Here is a 15887-nt window from a genome sequence, read left to right as displayed (position 1 = left end):
CAACCAACAAACCACAACAGAGTAAGGGCAAATGGTCTTAAGAAGGGGATAGCAGGAAACCTTAGCTATGGAAAGATAAAAACACCTTATCAGCAGGGTAAGGTGTTACGAACCTTGTCCTTGTCATCTCCTCCATATTTGTATTCTTTCTGAGTGGTACAATGCAGCGTAAAAGTGTGTTGCAGGCAATTCTTGCAGAGTACGAGAAACGTAAGTTCAGAGGGTAACTCGTTCATCTGCACACACCCTTAATACCTCTCAAGTTGTCCAAGTGAGGGATGCTTACAGATAAGACAAAACAGTTATGTAAAAGCAAGTCCTATCACATCTGCAGCTGACTGCAGAAAACTTGCAGCCTGGAGCATGAACTAGCATCCATTTAGAGTAAGACTCGACCACAGAGATGTATATTTTCAGTAACTGAACTCCATTTATGTTTCATGTTCTAAAACACTCTGTGTATTGTGTGAATTTTTATTATAACTATGTTCCTCACTAATGGTTTTCCCCCATATGCCAGCTTCCACAGATTCCAAGTTTCTAGAACACAAGGAAGCTTTTAGAATTATATCCTAAATCATGTATTGATATGTCAATTAAATAAAAACTATAATATTTGATGAATGAGGAAAAAAACTATTCTTATCAAAATGCATTATGAAGAAGCCATGCTCAAGCCTGTCGAGAAGGAGACATAATTCTAAATTGTGAGTAAGTGTCAGAACCAAAACATTCTCACTAGTTTTTTGTTGTTGTTTTGTTTTTTGGCATGTACATTTATCTACTTCCAACTTCTGTGGAAAATACATTCACAGAATTCAGGATCATCCTATTGTCCTGACTGTACACATTGTATGCAGTTTGGTAATTAGACTAAAGCATTTCAGCTTTGTATCTTTACTCTTGTAATCACTTATCCTCCCCCTGCTATTATTAAACCAACTAGTTGAATTTAGGCTCAAATTAAGTTGCAAAGCCTTTAGTCTGGTAATGTTTATGATGGAAAAATGAAATGTCATTCTACCTCAAACACTGGATGTGATAATACCACTATGAGTAAATAACCATTATTAGCAAATTTAGCCATTTCTGCACAGGTCTTGCCCCTTACCAGGAGGATGTGCAAGAAATAATTTAGAAAGTGTCAAGTCAAATGCACATTACCAAAAGAGGGATGATTTCATAAAGTCATCTTTGTTCAGTTGTAATCTGTTGTTATAACATTTCCCATTAATTTTTGAAAAGCTTTCAATTCACTCTTCACCTGAGTACTTGATAACCAACTGGCAAAGAACAGGTCTTGAACTTATTGAATATGAGATGTAAGTGACTTAAGCACTTTGGATAATTGTACTATATAAGTTTAGGTTGATTTACAATTGTGAAAGGAGTTTCTAAGATGATAGAGAACCTTTCAACCTTTGTATGCTGAGTCTGAACAAAGACTACTAAAAGCTGTAGAAAGTTTGAACCTTTTCAAGCAACATATTTTTAAATAAACATGGAAGGTAGATTTCAAACTCAGGCTGTAAAAAATGTTTTACTGTACTTCAGGCAGTTCATTCCATTTTTGTATTTCTCAAAATGTCCATTTTCTTAGGATACTATATATAAAGAGATCTACATAGCTAATTTACATATATCTATGCAGCTAATCCAAAGAAATTTATGTGTCTTTTTTGCATGACTGTGCACATTTATTAGAAAAGCTAATTACAATCTAAAAGTTTAATGAAGCTGTCGTGGTTTAACCCCAGCCGGCAACTAAGCCCCACACAGCCGCTCCCTCACTCCCCCCTGGTGGGATGGGGAAGGGAATCAGAAGGGTAAAAGTGAGAAAACTTGTGGGTTGACGTAAAGACAGTTTAATAGGTAAAGCAAAAGCCACGCACGCAAGCAAAGCAAAACAAGGAATTCACTCACTAATTCCCATCGGCAGGCAGGTGCTCAGCCACCTCCAGGAAAGCAGGGCTCCATCACGCATAACGGTTACTTGGGAAGACAAACGCCATCACTCCAAATGCCCCCCTCCTTCCTTCTTCTTCCCCCAGCTTTATATGTTGAGCATGACGTCATATGGTATGGAATATCCCTTTGGTCAGTTGGGGTCAGCTGTCCTGGCTGTGTCCCCTCCCAACTTCTTGTGCACCCCCAGCCTGCTCACTGGTGGGGTGATGTGAGAAGCAGAAAAGGCCTTGGCTCTGTGTAAGCACTGCTCAGCAGTAATGAAAACATCCCTGTGTTATCACACTGTTTTCAGCACAAATCCAAAACATAGCCCTATACTAGCTACTATGAAGAAAATTAACTCTATCCCAGCTGAAACCATGACATATATATATAAAAAAGATATTTACAAAATACTGATTTCTACTACTAAATGAAAATTAGATGTCTTATAATTTTTTCCAAAATGAATGGTAAGGCTATAATGACATTGGTAAAGATGATTGTCCCATTTAATAATGTTTTTCCAGAAATAACATTGTTGTGATTGTCAGGCGCACTTGGTGAGGTACAAATTAAGGATAGGATAGGATCAGTTCACCTGACTTTAGCAGCCTAGGAGATGGATGTATATTCCAAGCTAAGTGATGGCTTTCCTCTGTGATGAACATCTTCAGAATGCAGCTCACACCTCCTTTCTTAGGTGTGAGCTGGGGTCATTACCCTCCTGGAGGTGGTACCTCTTCCATTGACTGCAGGGCAAGCTTAGAGAAAGGATGCAGAGAAGATGCCTAATTGTCATATATAAAATTATATTAAATAAACCTCATCCTATGACTTATGTTTTCCACAATAATATAAAAATAGTCTTGACTAATAGCTTATTAGTAGCCACATTTAAAACAGTAGGATGATCCACGTGCTTTAGGTTACATAGGTGCCCAAATATTTTGCTTGACCTTGGTTTAAATCTGCATGGTGTGGGCATCTTTCCTCTTTCAGTTGTACTTCTGTAAGCTGAAGTTTACCAACCCCAGTCTGCTTTCAGTAGCTGCCATCCATTTAGTTTTCCTGGCTGAGCTGCTGCTGAGATTGCTTTCTAGGCTATTAAAATTAAAATGAGCCAGCATAAACCATTGAAATAATAGATCTTTTTTGCTTGCCTGCTTTGCTAACCCAACTCACTTTGAAATAAATTAGGGAGTGATCACACAAGTAATTTAACCAGTGGATCTGGCAAGGCAGTGTTCTCTGGCAAGAGGATGGCAACAAACAGTTGGGGGTTGGCTGGGATGGTAATCTCTTCAGCTGGTCCTGTGGGAGCAGTAATGTAGAAACAATTGCACAAAGCTCCTAACTGTATCTTCTTTTGAAGGGCATCATTTGTTTTCATCCAATAGCCTTCAGTCCCCTCATTTACCACCAGAAATAATGCTATGGTTTCCTATTTCTAATGTAAATGTAGGTAAAAGAAAGAACTTCATATTCTAAGCAAACAAACCTCACAGAATATGTGCCACGTTTAGCCCCATTTGTATTAAGAGTATACAACTCTAAGTTGTAAGGAAACAATCTTGCAGTTTACAGACTGAATTTTTGCTGAAGTTTTTTATAGAAACAGAATGCCTTAGAAATTCAACATATCTGCTCTAGTGAGATATTATAGGAGAACTACTGGAGTTGACAGGCTTACAAAAAGAAAAGAAAAACAAAAAGAAAAAATGCTTTACCACTGTTTTTTGGCATAGTCATCTTGGAAGCTGACGAGAAAAAAAAGAGTATATTTCTTTCTAATTCCTTAGATCTAACATGTTTAAATACTGCAACTTATCCACTCAATGGTGTGGTGATGTCTATTGCTGGCAAACTTGTTCAAAAAGAGAAAATCTCTACAGTTTCTATGTTGGTAATCTAGCTATTTGTCATTACTGTTACTGTTGAAAGGAATCTAATTCTTAGACATACAAAGGATATTCTGCTGCTCAGCTTTCTTCTGCCATTACGAGTGTCATCCTATCTTGCTATTTTATGAATTACAGGAATGTGATCTCTATGTGACCTGATCATCTATAAAGAAAATTTGTGGCTCAAACAATTTTTCTTTAAAACCTGTTTGCTCAAGTTTGAAAGTTCATAAAATCTCATCTAGAAGTTAAGCTTTGCATGTGCCATTCTTTACATTTTAGATAATGCACATTTTTTTATATAACTGCAGCCTTGGATTTTTAAATAGTATTTCAATACGCAGTCAAGATTTATACTTTTTAATGAATGAATATATATGCCAGTGTACAAAATTTATTAATTATTACTACCTTAGACATTTTTACAAAATGGTTGAAATTTTCAGGCATTATGGATAAGTTATTTGGCAAATCTGTAAAAGGAATTCTACTTGACAAAGCTATGATACTACTTTAAGAGGCTAAATCTCTTCCATACTTGCAAGGTCCTTGCTGTTTCTATCATATATTCAAGAATATTCTCATAATTGTATCTAATTACACAGAAAAAGTGAGCCATGACATTACTCAAACTAATACTAATTACTTTTTGCTAAATGTTTTTAATTTATATCTTGTTAAGAAAGTTGATATAATTTTTTATTATTCTTTTATGATATAAATTTTGAACTATTTCTAATTAATGTGAGCAATCAGAATGCCACACTCTTTTCTCACTGTGGTGACTAGTCTTTGCTAGTAATTAAGTGGTAGCCTTAAACAAGGTGAGGTCATGAAGCTTATTTATCTGACACCGTGAATTCTATGCCTGTATAAGAGGGAAAAAGGATGTTTTTTTGCCCTCAGGGTATTAGTCATGGTCCATAGGTTCGTGGGAAAAATGTAGGAAGTCTCAAAAGTTTGTTCCTATTATTTCAATTTTTCTTAGACTTCATTTGAATCCCAAAGTGAATTTTCTATTATTCTTTTGAAGGGTGCATAGGAGGGTACCAACAGTCTTTGAGGAGCAACACCTGCAGTTGCATTCAAAGGCATGACTTTTCCAAGCAGTTTCTGAGCTGCCTGGTATTGTCCCAGGAAGGATAAAGGCCTAGGTTTTTTACCTGACTGGCAGAACATTCCACCACCAATAGAACTCTAAACATTGTTTTAGAAGTAATGAGTCCTGCTGGTTTCATCCTGCAAGACCTTGAAATCCCACAGGGCAATGTGGTTAGAAATAAAATAGAAGGCTGAGGCTTTTAATGAGTTTCCTATCCACAGATGCCATCAAGCTTTTATACTATTCATTTTATTTCTCAGCTTCAACAAAGGAACCCAGAGTTGTGGGCAATACTCTGACAAGTGCAGTTCACAAACTTGGCAGAAATCTAGACTTTAGACAATAAAAGATCATTGAAAGAAGTAAAAGAAAAAGCAAAATAATAAAAAATGAACTTAAATATGGGATACTTTACTTACAAAAAGTGAACATAGTGCAATTTAGACAAGCTAAACTGCTTAGAGCATAGAATGAGAATATGACTGCAGGTTTCCATGATGTTACAGAGGTTATGACGACAAAGAAAAGTGAACTGAATAGGGCCAGTGAGAGGTCAGTGTGCATTTTGGGAATGTCCTTCAAGCAATACTGAATTGACCATTCTCAAACTCTTCACTGTGCGTGGATCTTAACTATTTGAAGTCTTCCATACAGTCAGAGAAAATTAAGAATGTTAATGAAGAAGCAATTTCTCTCTTATGAGAAGATGAGGGTGAAAGCACCTGTGCCTACATACAGGGATGTAGAATATGCATGTGTGGGTTTGGGAGATACTTCATTTTATATTTTTTTTTTCCTCATTTCACTTCTTTCTCTTTCACCTCTTTCACTTCTTCCTGGGATTTCCTTAAAGGTAGATAGTGGAACAAATGTGGCATAAAGAAATCCATGGTCCATGGAGCTCCAGTCCAGATTGGACAGTGTTGTGTTGATTGTCTTGGGATTCATCCCTAGTAAAATGTGGAAGATTTTGTGACTCTAAGAGTAAACAGACTCCACAGGTTGAAAAACTTGCCTTTCATCTTATCTTCTCACCCCCTGTTCAAATACAAATGAAAATTCTCATTGAGAAACACATAAATATTTTCTTCTCAGTAGTTTCTTCCTGCAGTTGTGATGAACAAGTCCATGTGGAATGCTCTTGTGAGGATGGTCCAAATCAGTTCAAATGCCAGAAATTACTTTCACTGTAACTGCACCCCATTTTATGAAAAGAACTATTTTTCTAAGATTTCCAGTACAATTTTTCAGTCTTGGGAGCTTTCACAAAAAGATAAAGATCCACTGTAAACCCAATATCCATCAAGAACAGTCTTCCAGCTATTTTGAGTTGTGCACTTCATTGGTTTCCAGATGGCAAAACTACTGATTACATATGAAAAATAAACATTTCTTAAACCAGTAACAGCATGGACTCCTCAGGTGCATGCAATGCACAGTTGTTGTACTCTAACTTTTAAGATTTGTCTTTGTGTTAGTTTTCATTGGTACAAAGAAAAGATGCAATCTGCAAAAAACATTTACAAGCTGTGGAGAGCTAGCAGAACAGATTATAAGTAGTCAGAATCTTTCTCTGTTCAGCTTTAAATTCTGAAAATGTTATTTATTTCATATCTAGATTTATATGTCTGTAATTTCAACTATGGACTGTAAACATTGAGTCAGGCTCAGCCTATTGACTTAGTCATGGCCAAGTAGGTTGAAAAGGAGAAGAGACGAGTTCAAATGCCTTAAACTTCTGTGTACTTTCATTCTAAGAATTTTCCAGGGCTCTCAGAAGCACTTACACAATCAGTATTTCCAGCTCCACATTTTGGCACTTCTCAAATCTGAACATCTCTCATTCTGTCCTCTGTTAGGAACTTACACTAATTAGCTGTACAATGTTTAAGTAAGTTTTACTATTTAATATTGAAAGGAGACTGCCATTCCATCCTCATGCTGTCTTCGAAATTTCTCTCTCTTTTTTTTTTAAATACGTCATGTATTATTTGTGATGCTGTCGTAAAGACATCATTTAGCAATGGAAGAATTGGTTTTTAAAGAATATATATGTACATATATGCCTCATAATCATATATGCATGCATATATATACGTACATAATCATATACATGATTACTATTACCAGACCTCATTTGTACAGAACAAAATAACGCCGGATTGTAGTGTTTTACCTTTTTCATGAAAACTTCAAGCTGATTATGAATTAAGTTAAGCAGTATCTAACGCATAATGCGTAATGATTAACTAGACATCCACTGATAATTCCCAACGTTTGTTATGTATTACAGCTTTTAAAATACAATGGAAATTACTTAATAATCAACTGACATATTAAATATATAGCGTGCAACTACACATTCTTACCACTTCTACCTAAATGCTTACTTCCATATTCCGCTCTGCAGAGCCCAATCAACACCTTTTGAAATTAATTGGCAATTTGACAATGAAATTTTGACATTTCTCAAATCTGAACATCTCTCCTCTGTTAGTATTTTACTAACAATGAGCAAGTCATGCTTATTGATTGTAGCATCTAGTTTTATACCAAAGTCTAAAATTAGATTCTAGCCCTGTAACTGTATCTACAGCAGCATATGTGCCTACTCAGCACTCTAGTCACTTCAAGTAGGCTCTGGTTTGGTATGGGAACTTTGAGCACAACATTCAGTTTTGACAGTTTGGTATTAGGGGCATAGACTAATTTTCTGAATGTGTCTATAGTGCCTAATATAATTTGGTAATATCCTGAAAATGCTGCTTAATATTTAGTAATGGGAATGAAGCAAAATTAATATTAAAGGAATAATGGTAAATGAATGTTTTGCTCGGTTTAAGCTTATATGGCTGTTTATGGTAAAGTCACTAAAATTATTTTTTGTCTTTCAGCACAGTTCACGCTGAAAAAAAGGAAATAATTAAAATATTAAAGAAGGCAGAATGAATGGTTTTTAAAAAATATGTTGCAAATTATGGGTTTTTTTCCTAGTTGAGTGCAAGTTTAAGTGCTAACTAGTATTTTGAATACTTACCATGAGATATCAGACAGCATGTGCTTTCTATTTATATTGGTTACCAATCTCAATATTCAGAGGAAGAGCGTATAAAGTTAACAAGCAATTATTTGGCAAATTAGTACTCAACAACCCTGAGTAAATAGGAAGTTTGAAACCTATCTGTTATACAGCTACTTTAATTTGCATAGCACACTGGTGTGTTTGCTTTGCAAATACTTTGCAATGAATCATCATTTGTACTATACAGTCCAAAGAAAAGCAATCAAAATTCACAGCAAGACAATGAAATTAATTATAACTGTTGAATTCTGTGGTGGTAATTCCTCCTCATGCAGGAAGATTAATTGCATTGCACTTTCCTTGCACTCCACTAAATGATCTGATGAATGTATAATCATTTACAGATTTCTCAAATGCTGAAAATTGATTACCTTTGATTAGCTCTGATCTGCACAAAGAGCTCTGACAGAGTATCAGTGAAACATTACAACATTACAGACAAAGTAACAAATGATTTAATTACCAGTGTGCTTATTAATGTTAGATTCCCTGCAGTGATCCTGGCAAATCAGGGGCCTGTAATAGACCTGTGGGTTTCACTGAATTCCATTAGGGTTTAAATAATATTTCTCACTATTTCTCAAATCCTTCTTTTCATGGCTTCTTAATAACTCTAATTAATTCTAATTTGCACAAAAATCCATTGCATCTCCATAAACTTTTAATTAGATGTAAAGTAAGATAAGTCACTGCTTTCAGAGACTGGGGAAAATGCAAACTGTGGCTTTATATGCTTCCAAATAAGTTTTTCATTAACAAAAGATATTTCTCTATAAAGCTATTTAATGAAAGTTTAGAACTAATTTTGAATTAGGCATGTGGTCCAGCTATACACTTTTAGTTGCAAACATAATAATAGTTGCTTATACATGAAGAGAGTGAAAAAACAGGATGGTAAAATGTTTAGCTAACTAAATGGTAAACATAATTTTAATACTTTTTTATGTATTGCCAATATATACATCCACTCATTTTGTTAATTGTGGTAGATAAAACACTCTGATTAAGCAGCTACACTGTACACTGAAAGACTATTTGAAAATGAAATAGCAAGGGAACACTAGCCCAGTTACAGACCATGCTGAATGTTGTTGGCACAAACAAATCAGGCTTTTCTACGCTTATACTCGTGAACACTTAGATCAGTTCAGATTGGCAGCTTCTTTGGTTTTCCCTGGTTTTATGTCATTATATATGACATTAAATTATTATGAAGCAATGACAATGAAAACCCAGATGATCAGAGAAGTCAAACAGAGCTCAAATTAAGCTCTGTTTCTGCAAGTGTTTCTTAGAGAAAAAAATAAATGTAGGTAATTAAAAGCTTATTTAACACTGAAGCACTAATACATAGACAACTTATAATAATATTTTTGTATTTCAGTTGTGTAGGAAAGGAGTGACTGTAATACTGCAGGTGTTACTTTGTCATTCGTAATGCACAAGACGGAAAACTTAAAAAATAGAAATATTCAGCCCCCAGTGTGGATGATTACATTTATTACATTCACTGCTGTCAGCAGCTGAAAAGCTATCCATCACACTGAAACAGCGATGAGAGTCAGAAGTCTCTCTTTGTGGAGAAATATTGAAGTCAGATTGTTGATGTCAAAAGTCAAACTCTAGTTCAGCTATCTGTTTTATGAATCTGACTGAGACACATTGTGCCTGTGTTCAAACTGATATCTAGCAGAGCTCATTTTAGCAAATGTGTGATTTAGAAGTCAGAAAAACATTCGTACCAGCAAAATATTAAGAGGAAACTGATAGGGCACTCAACTGCTTTTATATTTAAATATCACATCATTCAATAATAATGTATCATTTATTTTTTACTGATGGCTAAAAACTTCCTGTGTATGATACAATGACATTATCGTACTTGCATACAGTGGTCACAAAAATATTTTATAAATGTACAAAAAGCATTTGAAATATGACCACTTTTACCACACGAACGTAGACTTTTATGTTGGCATCAGAATATTAATTTTTCAATTTATTTTGGATACACACACACACACATATATATGAGGAATGGTACATTCAACTAGTTTCAAAAGGCAAGTAGAAGACTTACATGGAGGTATACTGAAATAAGGATGAAGCAGTGCACATACAATAGCTGAGTGAGAAAATCCAGTGTAGACATGATGAGAAAAAAAAGAATGTTTTAAGCCCTGAAAGACTGATTACACATTCACCATTGGAATTATCTATCTTTACCGACCGCAGCTACCATTTGCTGTACTTCGATAGCATAAGTAGGATTCTTAGAAAAACAGTACTGAATAAAAATGTCTAACATGGTGTATTTTCAACTCTGCTTAATTCTTCAGGTCTGACTTTTGAAAAAGTGAAATAAATCAACTGCCTCTTTTCATTTCATTAGAATTTTTAAAACAGAATTGTACAAATAATTGGGAGGAAAACAGGTTCCAGACAATAAATTGTACTCCATTGAAAAACACTAAAAATAAATCAAGAAATCTACTTACAGCTTGGGGAGTACTACTTAATATGAGTATCTTCAGTAGTTTACATTGAATATTTTAAAAGCATTTCTTAAGGAAGGTGCTTTGTGGCTGAGAGAAAAACGTATGCACTACACGTTATTGAACTTGCTACCGTCACTGCAGATTTTGTTCTGTTTAACAAAAACAAGCACAGTTTGTGAATTCAAGTCAGGGAGTTCCTTTTATTTTTGCTAATTTCACCATCCTTTCTCTTTTTAAGCACGGCCCTCAGGGTACATGATGTAATGGTCACCATTATAGTACAGAACAGGAAAAAAGGGTATCATGAAATGCAGAATTGAATGGTATTCTTAGAAAAGAAAAATGTATGCCAGATTTTTTCCAAGGGAGCTCTACTCAAAAACAAACAAATATGCAGATAGTGTACAAAGATTCTTGAATCATCATTAGTGGTTGGGAAAAAAATTGGCAGAAAGAAAGTGGACGGTTAAAAAAAAAAAAAGCCAAAATGGAAGGACTAATTCAATGATACCAGATGTAACACATGACTGTGGGGACTGAAGGGTCATGAGTTTGAGTCAAAACTCAACTTCGAGTTAATTGGCTGGCAGTGGGGCTGCACAAATTGCAGAGATAGAGTACTTGTTTCCTAGTGCAGGAGGTCAGCCTTCTTATGCATTTGCACTCTTTGCATGGCATCCAAGAACTAACACTTGTATTTGCTAGAAAAGAGTTTGCTTGCTTGTCATCTTTTTAAGTAGAAGAAAAAGAACTGGCTGAGCATAAAACAGAATGACACGTTTAAAATGATTCAAAAGCTGCTCGGTCTTGAACTACATGTATTTCCTTCCTTGATTTTTTGTCTCTACAAACAACCCAGAAAACAAATGTTATACAATAGTTTCAGGGAATATTTTAGCCCAACGCTATGAATTCATTGATATGAAAACCATATATAAAATATATAATCTTAACATATTTTCCCTTTGAAAAGACCAATATAGTTCTTTCCACCTTATCCAAGTTGAAATGTTATTATGTTTAAAAGAGGAAAATAATTGCGGTTACCAACTTTGCTGGGGGAAAAAAAAAAAATGTTCCTTAAAACATTTAAACAGGCAAGTGGGAAGAAATTTTTTTTAAAAAGCTTCTAGCTGTGTGCGTGGAAACTCTGGCTATGTGCCCGAGACGTACATCAAAAAACAACATATGGAACTCACCAGCTCCTAAAATCCCTTTCCACAAAATTCATGCCACTCCTCACCACAATAAAATGACTCACGGAGGGGTGTGTTTTATGCCTCCCAGGCAGAACTCCATAGTCCACAATTAGTTTATCTATTGAAAGGCCAAAATACCTTATTGTTTTGCTTGCTGTATAATTATCTGTTATGATGAACTGTGATTCTAAGGACTATTGTCCCTAGGCTTGGATCTGTGTGTGGAGCGGTTCCCTGGCTGAGACCCAGGAGTGGACCTTCCATTTAGAATCCATGCCTGAGTGATTTCTCCAGTCTCTTCCTGGCTGGGTGAAACAGGGACTGTTTCTGCATGATTTCTTGGGTTGATGAGAAGCAATTATGCCTTAAATGAAGTCATTCATGTCTGCCATTTTGTTTGCATATTTTTCAGCATTCACCTGTTATTAGACCTGTTTTTAAACTGTAAACTAGTTTCAAGTAGACTTTTGTGTCTAATGTGGTTTGGTAATCAGAAAAAAAAATATATGTAATGTTTTCTTCACAAATCACTCAAGCAGGAAATCTAATAGAGTGATTTAGAAGTAAAATAGCATTTAAGAATGTCCCAGGCATTTAATTTCTGAAGTGATAATGTATGAAGATAATCATCTTGAGATATTAACTAAGATTTTTAATGTGTATTCTTTAAATAACCTCATCTGGAGGAAAAGATTGCCAAAACAGTTACTTTACACCATTTAAAGCCGGAATCCAGTAATGCTGGTAGTGTAAACAAAATACTATTTTAACATTTAAGAATGTATTTGCATGTAAGGCAAGCTATTGTGTGCCATTTTTCATAATTCCTTTTGAAATGTATAAACACTTTAAACAGCCAGATTTTTTGGAAAGCATTTATTTCTGATGCGTCTTAAATTATTACAAAAATTCCTTCACTATGTATAGAATCTTCTAAGTATTTATCAAATAATTTTCTACTTTCGTTCTCAGTGTCTGGTAGAGCTTTTCCACAAAGCAGTTTCCAAGGTGATGTTAGGTACAATGCTGATAAAAGGTAGCCATGTCATGAAAACAAATACTGTAGCAAGAGCTTTGTCAATTTGTATTAAGCTGGATATATTTTATGCTAATTTACCAAATCTTTTGTTGATTTGTCAGGCTTCTGAATGCTTTTTTTTTTTTTTTAATGAAGATGAGTGAATTTTGATAGGTGCAATTTATGTCTGAGAATCTCCTCCCAAGAAACAAATTACTTTGTCACATTTTTCCCCATGGTAAATATAAAAGACAAAAAAATATGTAGGCCTGACAGATCTTTATATAATTGTAAAGCTTAAAACACAAACCAATTTTCAGATATTTGAATGAATTACATGTGTAGATCACTGATTAAAACTGTAAATGTACTTTGAAAAAAAATCCTCTTTTCATACTGAAAAATCCCTATAGCTAAATGTAATGAAATTAAACTGACAATATAGGGGTTTTTTAAAAATTTATATAAAACATTGGAAGGAAGTTGTGAATACTTTTGAAGTGCAAAATTTATCTGGGTAGAAAAGGGTTTTTTATTGTTGTTGTGCATTGTTGTTTTAGAAGAGACTTGTACTAAGGTGACCTCTACTGTTTAAAAAAAAGGCTTGCAAAAGCAGCCCTCTCCTAAATCATCCAACAATTCTAAATTGCCAAGACAGACATGGATACTGCTGTGCTTAGAACTATTTGCTTAATTCACTGCTGTTTGGATTACTACAAATGATTTTAAGGTTTCTTTCTCATGCATTGGAAAGTTCCCCTGCCATTTACTTCCTAGCCATTTGCGTGCAAATTCTGCCTGTACTGGGATCTCTGCCATTAAATTTTCTTCACACTGAAGGGTTTTCTCTGCTCCTGGCAGGGCAAAGTCATGACCCAGAAAAAAATTGATTCATGAATTCTCAGGGTGCAACTAAAGAAGAGAGGAAATATGCCTTGGCTGAGATCCTACTAGTGACAATTTAAAACCTGTAATTAGTTTGGATTCAAGCTGCAAAAGGAATCTGAATTTAAAATGCATTAATTCAAACTGATATATTAACTTTAACAAAGTAGATCCCTTGTTATGTAGAATCATTATTACAGTCTGTTTTCCTAACTGTTGGATTCCAGACTTTATTCACTTAAATTTTATTAGAAAGTGCAAGTAATTGCTGATAAACACTTTATCTATGTGATGGTTTTCCTGGCGAAACAGAACTTTTTATTGGGGTTAGTTAGCTTTAACACCTCAGTTATGGATTCTATTTTTGTAAATTCCCATCATCCGCATGCTGCACAATGGCCGAGGCCACTTACCCCCTGCTGATATCAGGACCCCACATCCCCTTTAGCTAACTCCCTGACATTTCTATGAACTACACAGCTGAAATGTTATACAGTAATTAATGTTGATCCTAGCACACACACAACCTCCAGTACAAATTAGGATAGAAAAGGTTATCATAATATTTTGCTAGTCTGTTTAGTAGACTTGAATTGCTCCCTGTGGGGGACAAACAAAAAAGGTATTTTTAAGATTTGCATGATGAAGGAGCATCCAGGTATTTTTATTCAAATAAAGTAAAAACTATTTTGAACATTTCGTCTAGGAATAATTTGCTATTATAAATAAGTGCTATTTGCACTTTTTGATACCTGTACGGTTGCAGATCCGTTAGGAGTAGTTTGTTTGTGGTATGTGTTTTTGCAGATGAAGCAACGTATGGTGACTGAAACTCTTAACTAAAGCTCTGTAATCTTGTGGAGTTCAAATCCAGGTACAACTAGCAGCTGGATCCTCTCGGACTGTCAGTGGTGTCTGAAAAACACCCAGAGACTAAATAATTTAGATTACACCATTCTGACCTGTATAATTGTTTAAATGAGTAATGCAGCCACTAACTGAAAGAGGTCAACCATCTGTAGAGGAAACACAGAATTTGGTTTCATTTCCAAACAAACTTTTGAAGCGCAATACTGTGGGAGGTAGGAAAAAGTCTGCTGACAGATCAATGGCTTATCTGCTACACCAATGTTAAAACTTCTATCACTTGCAGAAAGCAACGTTAATAGAAAATGTTCCTGAGAGAGTAGGTTTAGCACAAATAAAGTTTGATCCACTCAATATGCCTTTAATTGTCTTTTTTATTTTCTGTGGTTTACCATAAATATTCCTTAAACAGTTATGATTAGTTTTGATAGATTCTCATTACTCATTAAGGAAGTCCACAATCTTATTTAAATATTTTTGAAGAAATTAGATTCATCATGGAATTGCTGAAAATTTTATGGCTTGTCAGTTTTCTTTTTAGGAAAGAAAGAACCCTACAAAAATTGCTGTTATGTTAGGAATTGCAATCCTACATCCCTTCTGAAACTGTGAAGAGAACAGGTTCCTCATCCTGAAGCAGGCATTTGTTTGTATGTGTCCTGATTTTTTATTATTTAGCACATGTAAATACATAATATTTGCCATCCCACTCACATGTTAATATGCCCATTTTCATAAATAATGAAGGATTTTGCATGAGTAAGGATTTTTTTTTTCAATTTAAATCCCAAGGTACAATTCTTCTCACCAGTTTGTGCCAGTAAACCCAATGTGAAGCAACATTCCCAACGATTAATGTCCTCTCAGTAATTTTTATAGTGTATATAGCTGCATCGAAGTTTTTCCCTGTCATTTTCTGTCTTACTTTTTTTTTTTATTAGAGAATATATTTTCTATGCAGACTGAACCTTGCTTAACACTGTGCTTAACACTGCACAAGATTGCAACTTGACAAACTTATATTATTGAATGATGCCATTCATCACATTCAGAAACAGAAGTGAAGGCCAATTCCATTTAACAGACAGTGTGAGGACTGCTGCTGCATGCACAAATGGTGCTCTGTAAATGTTGCCCCACTCATTTATTAAGGCCTGCTTAAAAGAGAACTGTTCTTTGGAGATGGTAGACAAGAATCTAAGATTTCATATTAAAATTTAAAAGAAACATGTTTTTTCCTGAAAACATGCTTGAACTCATATAAACTCATAGAAATCAATACAAACTGTTGAGTAGGGAAAAACCATTGCGCTCTCTCACCCAGTGGTGAAATTCAACTTCATGCTTGTACAGATACACTCCTTTTATATAGGTAACAAAATAAA

Source organism: Calonectris borealis, chromosome 5 (genome assembly GCF_964195595.1).
Source record: "Calonectris borealis chromosome 5, bCalBor7.hap1.2, whole genome shotgun sequence".
In the NCBI taxonomy this organism is placed as follows: domain Eukaryota; kingdom Metazoa; phylum Chordata; class Aves; order Procellariiformes; family Procellariidae; genus Calonectris; species Calonectris borealis.
The sequence above is the reverse complement of the archived record's forward strand: the minus strand, read 5'-3'. Positions refer to the sequence as shown.